This window comes from Pagrus major, chromosome 19 (assembly GCF_040436345.1).
Source record: "Pagrus major chromosome 19, Pma_NU_1.0".
Classification (NCBI taxonomy): Eukaryota; Metazoa; Chordata; class Actinopteri; order Spariformes; family Sparidae; genus Pagrus; species Pagrus major.
The window spans coordinates 27,459,552-27,474,063 of record NC_133233.1 but is presented as its reverse complement, the minus strand read 5'-3'; the positions used below and the strand labels follow the sequence as shown (position 1 = coordinate 27,474,063).

Below are 14,512 nucleotides of genomic sequence, written 5' to 3'. Positions count from 1 at the left end.
GTTCGAGAAAGTTCAACATTCACTGAGAAAGAAAGCTGTCTTTTTCTTTTTTTTACAGAAAATTGATTTTTTTCTACATTTGCAAACTTATCAACACTTATATCATTTAATTTCATGACAAATTGATCAAATACACAATATTTTCTGACATAGAATTATACAATGAAACTAAACTAATAACAGCACTCTGATTACGTTTATTATAGCGCTGTTTGATTGTATTTAAATGAAATTTCACTGTTTTTAAATGTGTAATTATCCTTAATTAAACGATTAAAGCCATCAAATAAACTTGATCTCATGTTAAATAAAGATAAAAACTGTATGTTCATATTCAATGTAGTCATCACGAGGAAAGAAAAATAATTTTTAGAAACCTGTAATTTTATAGACTTTTCCTTTATTTCTTAAATACAGCAAAACACCTTTAACATTACAAAAATAGACTTTTTAATTTACATGTCTAATGTAAAATCTGTAAGTTTGAAAAAACATAACATTTTAGACAATTTAAAATAAACAATTTAGACAATTATTTTTCATTAAATATACGACATTTTCTTTTATCCAGATAATAACAGAACTCTTCAGCCGTGTTTGATTGTATTTAAATGTAATTTATTATGTACAATAAAGCTAACAACTGTATTTTCTGTTACTCTGCAGTGTTTTGGAGCCTGCGGCTGGAATATAACTGTCCTCTCACAGTAAACTCATCAAAATGTCACTGAAATAAAAGTTGCATTAAAAGAAAAATCTTAAACTTCTCAACAAACTCTGGTCGAGTGTTTTTTTTCGAGCTGCTTCAACTTTGGAAAATAAATGAGGAGCAACATCCAGAAGTCTCTGTTGCATGAAATTAATTTCACTTTAACTCGTTTCCAATAAATCCTCCACCCCCGCTTTGTGTTTCTGGACTGAAAATCCACTTTTACTATTTCATGTGTTTCAGATTTTTATTAAATGATTCATTTAGTTTGTTTACAATGTAAAAAAACAACTCGTGCACGGCAGGTTTGAGTGTAGCGGGTTAAACTCACACACAGCACCTCGACAGCTCAACTGAAATCTGGTGGAAATGAAGAAGAGTGAATCCTTCACAGCTTCTGATCAGAGTCAGTTTCATGACTAGAACAACATTTAGTGAATATTTTCTCTCATCAGCTGATTTCTCCCTCTGTTGATCTCAAGTGGATTCGGCCACAGATGAAAAGAAATGTATGTAAATGTGAGGCGACTTTCAGAAACATGTCAGACCAGAGTGATCCGATCAAACGGGACAGCTCCATCATTCACACCTGCTCTATATGTAGATAAACACCACTGAGACAAACAGACTCCATGTTTCTACTCAAAGACAGAAAGAAGTTCATGTAGAACATTTGCTGAATTTACAAGAAGGAACAAATAAGTCAGAATCTGTCAGAGTCAGAGTTTCACACAGTTTATAAAGTTTGTTTTAACTCAACAACTCTGAAAATCACTACATTTGTTAATGGAGTCTGGTGATGAAGGGAGTGTGGTTCCTTCTCCTCTTCCCAGGTCACATGTGCTAAATGAACGTGGTCACGTGGTCCAGACCACCTCTGAATGTGGTCTGAGTGAGCAGATCTCACATGTAGTCACACCTGAGCTTCGAGCTGTCCACCTGTGATCAGATCACTCAGAGCAGACGTTCATACCAGGTCTGAACATTCGTGTTGAGCGATGGAGCGAGGACGAAGACATGAAGGACATGAAAATACAGAGACGCAGAAAAGCACAAAGACGGGAAATGAAGAGACAGGTGAGGACGATGAGACGGAGGAGAGAGAGGGAGATGGAGGTCTTTGACATGGCCGCCCGTCGTCAAAATAAATCACCAGCTGCAGAGTGTTTTAAAATGCCGGCCTGCTGCTGAGAGGAGAGCAGCGCTGATTTACTGCAACAAGCCTCGATTTTAATCATCAGCAGATCTGAGTCACATTTAATGTTTCAGCTGTGGACTGATGATGATGACGACGACTGGAAACCCACAGAGACCAGCGGCCTCCTCCACATTAAGACCACATTTCCCATCAGCCCTGCTGCTTCCTGCCTCACGTCTCATAAAGATTTTTTTATATGATTTGTTTACAATCAGTCAGCTGCCTCCACAGACAAATATGCTGATTTTTATATTGAAGTATTTTCTCTTTTCACAAAAACAAATTATAGATTTATTAAGACTCTGTGATAAATATATTTTTAGCAGCTGGGTTGACACAGCTCAAAGTTTATCCTCATTATTTCTGCCTAATTGTTGCTAAAATACCAACCTGATCTCCAGAACAAATGTTAGCCAAGTACGTTTCTGCAAAACCACGGATGAGTCCAGTCTGAGCGTTTCTTTCCTGTTTGGGTTGAACGTTGTGTTTCTCTCTCGTCACCGCTCTGTGCTGCTGCTCTGGTTAGTTTTAGACACACAAACCACTTGGTGAGGGTCAGAAAACATCACGGTTTGGATTAAAATACTCTTCCTGTGGAAAGAAGGCGGTTTTGGTCTCCACAAAAACATCTGGAAATGTCTCCAGGCGTCCTTAAAGATATGCACTGGTGTGTTTGGCGGCCATGTTGTCTTGTGATATTGTTAATTTTGTTCTCCTGAACCTCTTTTTGCTTATCATCACATTTTATTTTTGATCTGGTCTGTGGTCTTCCTCCTGGGCGTGTCTGCAGGGGCGTGGTCTGTAGGGGGCGTGGTCTGTAGAGTCAGCTGGACCCTCCTCAGGTAAGGAGGGGAAACAGAGGGAGCAGGTGTGAGAGGTTGAACAGGTGGAGGAGGAGCGGGAGTGTCAACAGGAGGAGGAGTGACTTCATGTGTCTCTGATAAATCATGAGACCTCCACGCAGACGAACTGTCTCCAAGGTCGGCAGAGTGTGTGTGTGTGTGTGTGTGTGTGTGTGTGTGTGTGTGTGTGTGTGTGTGTGTGTGTGTGTGTGTGTGTGTGTGTGTGTGTGTGATCCCACCACCTCTTCAGCCCTCAGCGACAGTAAATCTGTCGCTTCACTGTAAATTCTGCAAGTTCAGAAAGTAAAAATGACACGACATAAAATCCAGTTTGTTATTTGTTGTTTAGAAGTTAAAGTTGAACTCTGCTCCTCCTTAGCCTCTGTTCATGTTGCAGACAAGAGACTTCAACCATCCGTCCGTCCGTCCGTCTGCAGGTTACACACAAATCTAAAGATCTTGTTCTTGATGCTGAGGACCAGAGACGAGCTCATGTGATGTCATGGGGAAGCAGACGTAAACAGAACAGGCTGCCGAACAGGCGACCGCAGTTTGTGTCTGTGTTTGACACCACCGGATGTTTTTATTGACACATGGGGACAATTTCAACGTTTCTGACGACACAAACTGGCTATTTTTTATTTTTTTTGTACAGGAAGTCGGATCATCTCCAGCCGTGTTTCTGTTGATCAAAACTGGCTTTTGTCATGGCAGCAACAAAAACCAGATTCATGTTGTGTGAAATCAGGTCATCTCCAGCTGTGTCTTTGACAACTTAAACCACCTATTTTTCATTGGACCTCGGCCCTCTCCAGTCATGGAGGAAAATATTTCATGGAAAGTCAAAACATCTCCAGCCATGTTTTGGTTGACAAAATCTGGCGTATTTAAGGAGACCTGGGGAAATCTGCAGCTGTGTTCGTGGTGTCCAAAACAGGTATTTTAATCCAAACCCTGACGTTTTCTAACCCTGACCAGAGCAGCAGCACAGCGCCGTGACCAGAGAGAAATAGAAAATTCAACCTAGACAGGAAAGAAACGTTCAGTTTGAACTCATCTTTGGTTCTGCAGATTCTGGTGAGTGGACTGAAAGTACCGATTTAGAGCAGCTCTGATGAGTCTGAGCAGTTCATCTGTAAACCCGTCACATTACAAGATAATCAAATAAATCAAATACAACAACAATCATCATCCACAGTCTCTGATTGGACGGACAGCTCTGGCTGCTGAGGAGCAGCTGAGTGCAGCCTGATCTCTTTAAGTTCAGCCCGTCTGATTTGGACCTGACAGGATTAGAGAGTGAAGTTACTGAAGTGACTGAACTTCATTTAAAGTGAAGAAAACCCCAAAGTCTCCACTGTAATCAAAACAAACATGGTCGACTTCCCCGCCGCCGCCGCTGCCGCCGCCACGCTCATCCCAAATTATTCACCAGGGCTCCCAGACTGAAGGAAGAGTCCACCGGGCCCGCTGGTGCTGGTGACACTGGTCGCTATGGTTCTGCTGTTGCTATGGTTACCGCTGAGAGTTCTGGTCCCAAAGCACAGGTTGGTGATCCTGATGAACAGGTGTGTGTGTGTGTGTGTGTGTGTGTGTGTGTGTGTGTGTGTGTGTGTGTGTGTGTTCTACATTTCAATGATTTTGTGATGATTGAGAAGCAGACACATCCACAGAGTGTGATTGATAACGCTGCCCTGCACCTCCGAGGCAATAAACCATAACATGCATACACACACACACACACACACACACACACACACACCCTAATGAAAAGATGGAGGAATTTTCTGTCAGCAGTCTCTCCTTCACTCCAGACAAACAGACTGTTACATATGTACAGACCAACACACACACACGCCGGCCAATCATCTCGCAGACGTGGAGGCATGTGAGCGACTCGAGGTGCGTTTGATTTACGCTCACAGACACCTCTCTCCATCACACACCTGATGACATCACGCCGTGACCCCTGACCTCTGACCTTCATGCCATCGGCTGCTTGTAGTGTTGGAGGTGGAGACGTTAAATATGCTGCTGCTGAAGGATGTTTCTGACAGTTCACTCGCCGGCCCAACATTCACTCGTGTTTTTTGGTCGGTTTAAGTGACTTTGAGTCTCAGATATAATATATTCATATTAATCAGTAAATTATTTTCTCGATTACTAAAAAAGTTGTTTGATTTATAAAATGACAAAACAAATGAAATTTCTCTTTTTTTCCTTGAAATAAATCGATTGATCAAATTATCACTGTCGCTCTAAATTTTATTGTTTCTGGCGACAGAAACCGTATTTTTCACAGAAAGTCGAGCCATCTTCAGACGTGTGTGTGGTGACAAAATAAGTGTTTTTATGAAGAACTGGGGACATTTCCAGTCGTGTTTTTGCAGACGAAAACTAGATTTATTTAACAGGAAATCAGTTCATCTCTTGCTGTATTTGTGGCGACAAAATCAGGTTTTTCAAGGAGATCTGGGGACATTCCCAGCTGTGTTTGTGGCAACTTAAAACACCTCTTCTTCGTGGGGCCTCAGACGTCTCCAGACGCGTCCGTGACGACAGTATCTGGTGCTTTTAAAGGAGAACTGGGGACACTTCCAGCCTTGTTTGAGGAGACCACATCCAGATATGTACGTCAGCTCTCCCACTGTGTGGAGAAGCACCGACAGGGAGGCAGAGCACCGGGCCGCTGAATCCAGTTTCATATCTCGGAGGAGTCGCATGCACGTGTCCAAATAAAAGTGTTTTTTACAGCAACACAAAAAACAGGCTAAATATTCTCTGTATGAAAATGAAGTGTTTCATGTTCTTCAGCAGGCGATCTGCCACATTCCCCTAAAAAAGAGCTCCTCTTAAAAAGCCACCAACACTGAAATACCTGCATAGAAAATATTAATGGCTCCTGTTGTCAGCGAACAACAGGAGCTTAAAGGTGTGACGCACCTGAAACATGTGGCAGAAACATAAAACAGGGAGGTGTTTTGTCGTGCGTCCTCCTCTGGCGCTGCTTCCTCTCACTGTTTGACAGGAATCATCGTGATTTCTCTGAGATTTTATAATTTTGCCGTCGGTTCAGGCAGCCGCTCTCCGGCCTCTTTGTTCCTCTGTCAGCGGCCTGATGTCGCCTCCAACACTCACTTAAGTAAAGCGTTGACCGTCAGACTTCTATTAAAGCTGACACATGCTGCTCTTTGGTATTTTACTTCACATGACTCACCGCTGCAGCTGCTTCAGAGCTGCTGCTGAAGAGAAATCACTGTTTGTTTGTTTAAAGCCCGCTGCTGTAAAGAAGTCTGATATTTAACAAAAGCACTTTTTACTGGAGTTCACGGGACTGTCGACGTGTTTAAATTAACACAAAGATGACTCAACAAATTCATGATAATGTAAAGAAGCACAGAAAGCAGCTCCTTCATGTGAGTTTTGATATGAAATACACTGAAAACTACGATTTTTTAATGAAACTGAGTCCAAAGTGCTCATCAAAATAATTTACATTTTTACTAAAGAACTCAAATCCTAGAATACTGCACTGTAGTATCTGTACTGTAGTATCTGTACTGCAGTATCTGTACTGTAGTATCTGTACTGCAGTATCTGTACTGCAGTATCTGTACTGGAGTATCTGTACTGCAGTATCTGTACTGTAGTATCTGTACTGCAGTATCTGTACTGTAGTATTTGTACTTTATTTTCAGCCTCATCATAAAAAACTTGATTTTCTGTTATATTTCTTTAACACAAGGCCGTCAAGCTGCTTTCAACAAAGACAACAACAGGCCTGTAGACCACACACACACACACACACACACACACACCAAACCAACATCAAAGAACTGCACTTGAACACACCACAAAGAAGAAGAGGAAGAAGAAGAAAAGGAGGAAGAGGAAGAAAGAAGGAAAAAGAAAGAAAGAGGGAAGAAGAAGAAGAAGGAAGGAGGAAGAGGGAAGAGGGAAGAAGGAAGGAAGAAGAAGAAGAAGAAGAAGAAGAGGAAGAAGAGGAAGAAGAAAGAAGGAAGAAGAAGAAGAAGAGGGAAGAAGAAGAAGAAGAGGAAGAAGAAGGAAGAAGGAAGGAGGAAGGAGGAAGAGGGAAGAGGGAAGAAGGAAGAAGGAAGAGGGAAGAAGAAGAAGAAGAAGAAGAGGAAGAAGAAAGAAGGAAGGAGGAAGAGGGAAGAAGAAGAAGTTGACTGCACAGATATCGAATCGAACTTTCCAAACAGACGTCTGTGAAGCTGAGCGGATCAATAGCGGCAGGATGAAGCGAGTCCTAACTCCTGACACTCTGCTGACTGCGGCGTCTCCAGTAAAATGGTGGAAGGCGTCGCTGTAAGAGTCTTTCTGCGAGCTGCTTTAACAGAATAACAGATAATTAAAGTGTCAGCGCTGCGGCTCCGTGTGAGAGGATCACTGAGATTAAAGCAGATCTGTCCGTCCTGACTCAGCTACGACGTGGAGAGAAGCTGTGTGACGACGCTGAGTCACCGCCCTCCGTCTGAAGCTTCCCGTCCCGAGCTCAGGTGGTCCTGCTGGGTAAACTGGACCGGATCACACTGGACCACTGGTTCTCACAAACTAATCTTGAAGCTGCTTTTCTCTTTTTCACAGCTCCACATGAGGATGACCACATGCTGCAGCCTGTGGTGCAATGTAACTGAGTATATTTACTCGAGTACTTGTACTTTTTATGCAACTTTATCCTCCTCCTCCTTCTTCTTCTTCTTCTTCTTCTTCATTTCTCTGACAGCTTTAGTTACTCTCAGTGTTGTATAAAGTACACTTGAGTGAGTAAGTAAAGATATTACAGTGGATTTTAGGGTTTCTCCTGCATTTTGGAGATCAGGAAGTGGCAGCCATTTTGTTTTCGTCTTATTTTCCTCTTTCCTGTCACGTTTCCCCTCCTCCTACCTCGTTTACTCTTTTTGTATTCCTACGCACAGGCGGAATAAAGTGCCACAAGAAAAGGCTGCTTAACGTTAAACAGATGTATATATTTTTAGGTGGCTAAAATACGTCTTGCTGCTGACGGTCATCTACTGCAGGTGACACATGACGAGCAATAATTACCTGTGTGTGTGTGTGTGTGTGTGTGTGTGTGTGTGTGTGTGTGTGTGTGTGTGTGTGTGTGTGTGTGTCTCAATGCCTCGGTGCCAGGTAGCATTGTAAACGTTGTATTGAGTTTTATTAATGTGGTCGTTCTCTCAGTAATCACGCTGAATGGATTTATATCTAATGAAGCGCAGACGCTCTGAAAAGATCACCGAGATGACAGACAGACGCTTTTTCAACACAGTTAAAGTGGGCGGGACTTGTCCGACCTTCATATAATGGCTGCGACGGCCACGTTTATTTCACAGGACACGAACAAGAGCGTCTGAGTCTTTCATGGGAGTTAATGGCCATGACAACAAACCCAAGAACCACAAAGAAGGAATGAATGCAGAGCAAACGGCGGGCGGTGGATTGTCAGCGCTCGGGAGGGTTTGTTTCAGGCTCCGTGATAAAAAGCTACGGAGCAGCTCTCAGGTTTCATACGGTGCCTTCACTGCACAAAGGTTGTAGATAATAAGCAGGAAGCTGGTTTCAGCCTGCAGGACTGATGTCAGAGCGCAGAGCCACAGCGCTGCCTCGTCCGTCAAACAGCAGCTCGTGTTGTCTCAGCGCCCGGCACAGGAAAGGTCAGGCCTGCTGCTCCAACACTGAACAAACAGCACAACACCGTGTGGGGCGCGCACACACACACACACACACACACACACACACACACACACACTCTGAGATGCATCCAGGCACACACACACACATCATTACCTACACACAAGCAGACACACAGACACACCAAATATGGGTTTGGACACCCATGGGCTCACATAGGCACACACACACACACACACACACACTCACACACACACACACACACACTCACACACACACACACACACACTCACACAAATGTAATGCATGCGAGGCAGGCGGTGCACCTGTTGTAGGGCTGTGTGGAGGTGTTGACACAGCAGCTACTGCAGAGCTTCAGCCTACTGAGAATCACGTCACACTCGTCTCTTCTGACTGAATGTTTGTCGACCTGTAGCCACGCCCATCAGTGATGTCAGAGCGTGCTGTCACACCCCGTCACACCTTTACATCACCGCAGTGAGGTGACAACTATTTTGACGCCTGATCAATGGTTTCTGTCATTTCTGGCTGGACTACAAACGTCTTTGAGGAAGTCAGGATTGGTCGAGCGAGCCGAGTGTTGGCGTTCGCTCCACCTGCTTTCATTACATAATCAGTGGAGGACGACACAAGCTATCACACCAAACCGCCAGGAAGAGCGTGAACACAAGCATCGGGATAAATGTTCAAGTGCGTTTCTGCAAAAACACGTGGAAGTTAATACTTTATGTTTCATATGTCACAACGCTGTGCGTGGGCTCTGGTTAGGTTTAGACTCAAACAACACTTGGTTAGAAGAACTTTTTTTTCCATCTTCAGACGCCTGATTTGGGCAACAAACACGGTTGGAAATCGTCCCGAGGTCTCGGTATTGTCCTGTTAAATTTATCCAGTTTTGGTCGGCACAAAGCTGGAAATGTCCCAAAATCTCCTTTAAAAAAACCTGATTTTGTCACGACAGGTTTCAGCTACAGATGACTTCCTGTGAAACATGACCTGAATGACTGTAAACAAGAAAAAGGTGGAAACACACTCAATGGTTTATAAAATAAACCTCTTATATTTGCGGCGTACCTGGAGCCCTGAACTCTGCACAAACCTGTGTTTTTTGTATTTATTTACAGATTTAGTAAACTGTAAAATCGGACAAATCGAGGAAACTGATCACCTCAAAATCAACAAGTTAAGTAGACTGATCATTTTAAGTTGTTAAAACTTTTTAACAACTTAAATTTAATAATCTACTTTACTTGGTTATTCTGAGGTGATCAGTTTCTGGACTTTATTTAAAGTAAAAGGTAAAAGAAGATGAATACAGATGAAATGAGCTTTGAGCCGACTGCGTCTGTAAATGCAACAACGAATAAATAAAAGTCAACACACTGACGCAGGATTAGAACTTAGAAAGTGTATTTCTCACATCTTTGTGTCTTTGTGAACTTAGTTTGCCGTCCAGTCTTTTATCTTTTAATATTAGAATATTTTTCTCCTTGCAGCAGAAGCTAAATCACAACTCGTTCTCCTTTGTGTTCCCTAAATGATCTTTCAACGTGTCGGGAGCAGCAGAGTCTGGACGATCGGCTGCTACCTGGTTTTTATATGAAACATAAAGCCACTCATCAGCTCGGCTCAGACGTCTCTACAAGCAGCACAAACGGCTCTTTTGTTCATCTGAAGCTTCTCCTCGGCGTCGAGGCTAAAGGTGCAGCCTGATGTCTGACAGCGAGCTGAGACTCTTTCTTTCAACACGTTTCAGTCTCTTTCACTGGACGCAGAGGATCTGAGGAGGCAGGACGTTCGGCCGCTGACAGGAACTCTCCGAAGGTTGTAAACATGCCACCGAACCCACAGCCAATAGAATCGCAGGGTCAAGGACGCTGTTGACCTCCCGTCCTCCTGATCGCTCCTCTATCCTCCAGTCATTCATCCTTACAGTCTGTAGCTTCTTTACAATCCCACCAAACCAAGCTGTCTTCCACCGCTCGTCTTTTTTACCTTACCTTCCTTCCTTCCTTCCTTCCTTCCTTCCTTCCTTGTGTCCTACCCTATCTTGCTGTCAACCTCTGGCTGTTGCAGGTGATGCGTTCAGGTGTAAACGCAGCTTTACAGCAAACACATCATCACAATATTTCTACTGAGACGTTCACACTCCCCTCAGAGGAGGTCGTCAACATGAAGCCGCTGTGGGTCATTTTCTAACATGAATTATCAGAACAATCGTTGATGCACAGATGTCTGTTAAGTTTTTACCGTAATGTCACGAGTATAAGGTGATGATGATTATAAGAAACTCACAAAAATACACAAACTACATGTTTAAACGATGTAAATATAAATAAAGTCTGTTGTTTATGACGTCATCGTTCACTCTCTAATTTTACAAACTTTAATCACGTGAAGCTCGTTCGGTTTCTGATTAATAGCCTGTAAAAAAAACAAAAAAACACCCATAACTGATATAAAACTGATCTGGATCGACCGGGAAGTAGAGCTGCAGCGATTAATCGATTAATTATCTAATATTAAGTTAATCACCAGCTATTTCTTCTACATGTGTATATATTTTTTATTTGTCCTTGAATTATTCGTCTGTTCTGATTTAATAACCTTCCTGTTTGCGCCCTGAAATGTTTTTCGACACATCTACACGTTCAGTACATGAAATATAAGATTAAACCTGTTTTTCACTGAGGATAATATTATTATAATGTCTGTAACTTGCTGAAGGTCAGATGTTGAAAAAAAATTATACAGAAGTCCAAAAAAAAACAAGGAAACTAAAGTTGTCTCAGCTTAGGGGGAAAAAAATGACTGGTGTTTTTTTTTTTATTCTGGTAAATTGATCCATTCTCAGACAAATCAAATGAGCCAGACTGAAACTTAAAGGGCAACTCCACCAATTTTACACATTTAAAGTGTGCTCAGTGGTTAAGTTGCATTGTGGGTAATGTAGGCAGCAAGTTTTAAGAAGGAAGAAGAACGTGAGATATCTCTGTTCTGCTGTATCGATTTGTTTTTGAACCGTCCATAATGAGTCCAACAGTGTGATGTGAGTGCGATGTTAGATCAGTGGACTGCCTTTAAAATCTGCCGCCTACATTACCCACAATGCAACTTAGCCACTGAGTGACGGCAACTTCCTCTGGAGGCACAAAAGACTTTATACCACCGATTTCACGTACGCAGCAGACCCGTGAACACACTTTAATGTGGAAAACTGGTGGAGTTACCCTTTAATGTTCTCAAAGGTCACCTGATGCTGACGGACAGAAGAGAGAAGGGAAAATAAAATAAATACAGGCGGCTCGACGTCTCTGAGATTTCAGATAAAAGTGAATATTTTCTGTTTTCTTTCCTCCTCGATGAAATAAACTGAATACTTTTGGTTCCGAGAAACACTGACGGACATTTTATGAACTAAGAAACTAATCGAGTTATCAGACACTAAAGAAACAGCGACAATAATCGTCAGTCGAAGTCACGTGTCGCTGTCAGGTGTGTGTGTGGGGGGGGGGGGGGGGGGGGGGGGGGGGTATTCATCCAGAAGGTCAAAGGTCATCAGGTAACTCCCGTCAGCTACAGCCTCAATATTTCTACATTCACAGACTGAAACTGACAAACCATTACGACCCAAATGGATTCAGTTCTCCAGCAAACACACACACACACACACACACACACACACACACACTTATTTAAAACCGTGTACTTTCAGAGCTTTTTCTTGGTGTCAACACAAAGTTTTCTGCTGAACACACAAGACGTCACTTCAGTTCCTCCAGATGTTACAGACACTGTGGTGACATCAGAAGACACGAAGGAAAAACCATATTTAGTCGTTTCGATACTAAAATATCGACCGAGCTCATGAATATTACGGGAGATACGGAGGAAACAGGTACCTTCAAGTCATTAGCAGATATGTGTCACAGTAATTTAGGACAAATCATCTTTAAATAGAAACCTTTCAGTATTTTTATGCAGTTTTCCTGGATGTTACATGAATATTACAGTTGTACCAAAGTAACAAACAGGCCAAAGAGTCACTCTTTGTATAAACACTGTAAACACAACGGTAACACTGTGTTGTGGGACATCACAGGAGAACTCATCACCAAACACACAGGGATCAAATAAATATTAAATATAAATATCACAGTGATATCAGAAGATATGACGGACGATATTTAGTAGCTTTGTTACTGAACGTTCGACCAAACGTCTTATAAAATTAAATTCATCAGCAGATCGCTGGTGAAGCAGAATTACTGTAATTTTACGACAAATAATCATAAAAAATACTGAAAGGTTTCTTTTATATGCTTTTCCTGGATATTATGTGAATATATTTGTGCCAATGAATCTTCTCTTATATAATCAGACCTGGTTAATTAATATGAAGTGAGTCATTTCCTTCTGTAAACCTGAAGACACGAAGTAAAGACGATGTTTAGTAGTTTTGTTACTGAACGTTCGACTAAAATTCGTCAGCAGATATGTGTGATTACAGAATTACTGTAATTTAGGACATAAAAAATACTGAAGTGTCCCTTTTAATGTGATTTACTGAAGTATTATGTGATAATAAAATGTATAAACGTCACATTAAACACTGTATGATTCACTGAAAACACACAGCCGTGTATCACACAAACACAACGCTGCCGGACATGAAGGAAAGGCGATATGTTGTAATTTTTGTTACTATTCAACCAGAATCATGAATATTACAGGAGATGAAGACGATACAGACACATTTAAGTGGTAAGGAGATGATTTAGGACAAATATTCATAAAAAAATATTAATTAATAATTTTATGAGCTTTTTCTCAACATTATTTGAATATTACAATTGTGCCAAAGACGCAAACAGGCTGAATGTGTGAGAGTCATTTCTCTGTATAGGAGCTCTGTGTTGACTCACTGCACCACAGAAACACTCCAGTTCCTCCAAATATTACAGAAATATCAGAAAACATGAAGGAAAGACGATGTTTAGCAGCTTTGTTGCCAGAATGGACCAGAATCATGACTATTACAGGAGATAAAGAGGACACAGACACATTCAAGTCACCATCAGATGTGTCTCAGCAGAATTATTGTAATTTAATATAAATATTAATAAAAATATTAAAAAGGTTCCTACAAACGTGCTTCTGCTGAACATTATGTGAGTGTTGTGCCAGAGACGCAAACAGGCCACAGTGTGCCAGCCCCGCATGTATCACGCCTTACATAAACAGACCCGGTTAATTAATGGAAAGTGGTGGCACGGCACGGCTCGGCTCGGCTCGGCTGATCAGGAGCGGAGGTTGCATAGGAACAGAGGAAACTGAGTCTCTGGAGGGAGAAAGTAGCTGAAAACAGGGACGGAGGGGAGGCTGGTGGACTTTAAAGTGCCGGAGTGTTTTTAGGAGCCTGCGTCATCTGAAAATCCCTCAGACTGAGCAGAGACACTCAGGCTGGAGACGTGACGGAGGCTTTCTCTGAAAATTAGTCATTTTTATCATTGAGTCTGGTGTGAGCCGGGCACAAACTGGAGTTTTAACACATTTTAACGTGTTTTAACCTCATCTCGGCCACAAACGCGCCTTCACCTGGTGCCAAACTAACACAACTCGTGTCACGTTCATGTGTCTGATTAAATGAAACCTCCTCTCGGGCTGAAGTGAGTCTCGCTCCGTGTCGCAGGTGTTTTTGCTGAAAGGTCAGAGTTCAGCCCCGCACAGACACGCAGCGGTGTTAACCTTCACACAGACACAACGTAGGGATGAAACCGTGTACTCACATGTGAAACTCCTGCGTTAAAAACTGCGGGTTGGTTGCTGTGTCGCTGTCACACCATCACCGCTCCACCGCGCCCCGCTCACAGCTGCCAGAGCGCATCCGGAGAGGAGGCGCGCAGCGGCGGATCCATGAGCGACAAACTCCGCGCGGAGAAGAAAAGTGTGTGGAAGGAAGAGGAAGGTGGAGAAGATGAAGAAGATGATGGTGGAGGCTTTGTTTTTACATCCAGCAGAGTGACACTGATGAAGTGTCCCCTCCAGCAGCGGGAGCGGACTGTCGCGCTCCGGTCCAGCCGGGGA

At 42.6% G+C, this 14,512-nt stretch overlaps 1 protein-coding gene across 1 annotated transcript in view; it reads right to left on the bottom strand.

Moving 5' to 3' along the window:
* The window catches only part of LOC141014356 (sodium channel protein type 3 subunit alpha-like), a 261,166-nt gene extending 246,925 nt beyond the window's left edge, over positions 1–14,241 (bottom strand). The window contains 1 exon segment of the mRNA XM_073488095.1: positions 14,215–14,241. The gene's annotated coding sequence lies outside the window, so the exon portion shown is untranslated.
* Between the last annotated feature and the right edge of the window lie 271 nt (positions 14,242–14,512).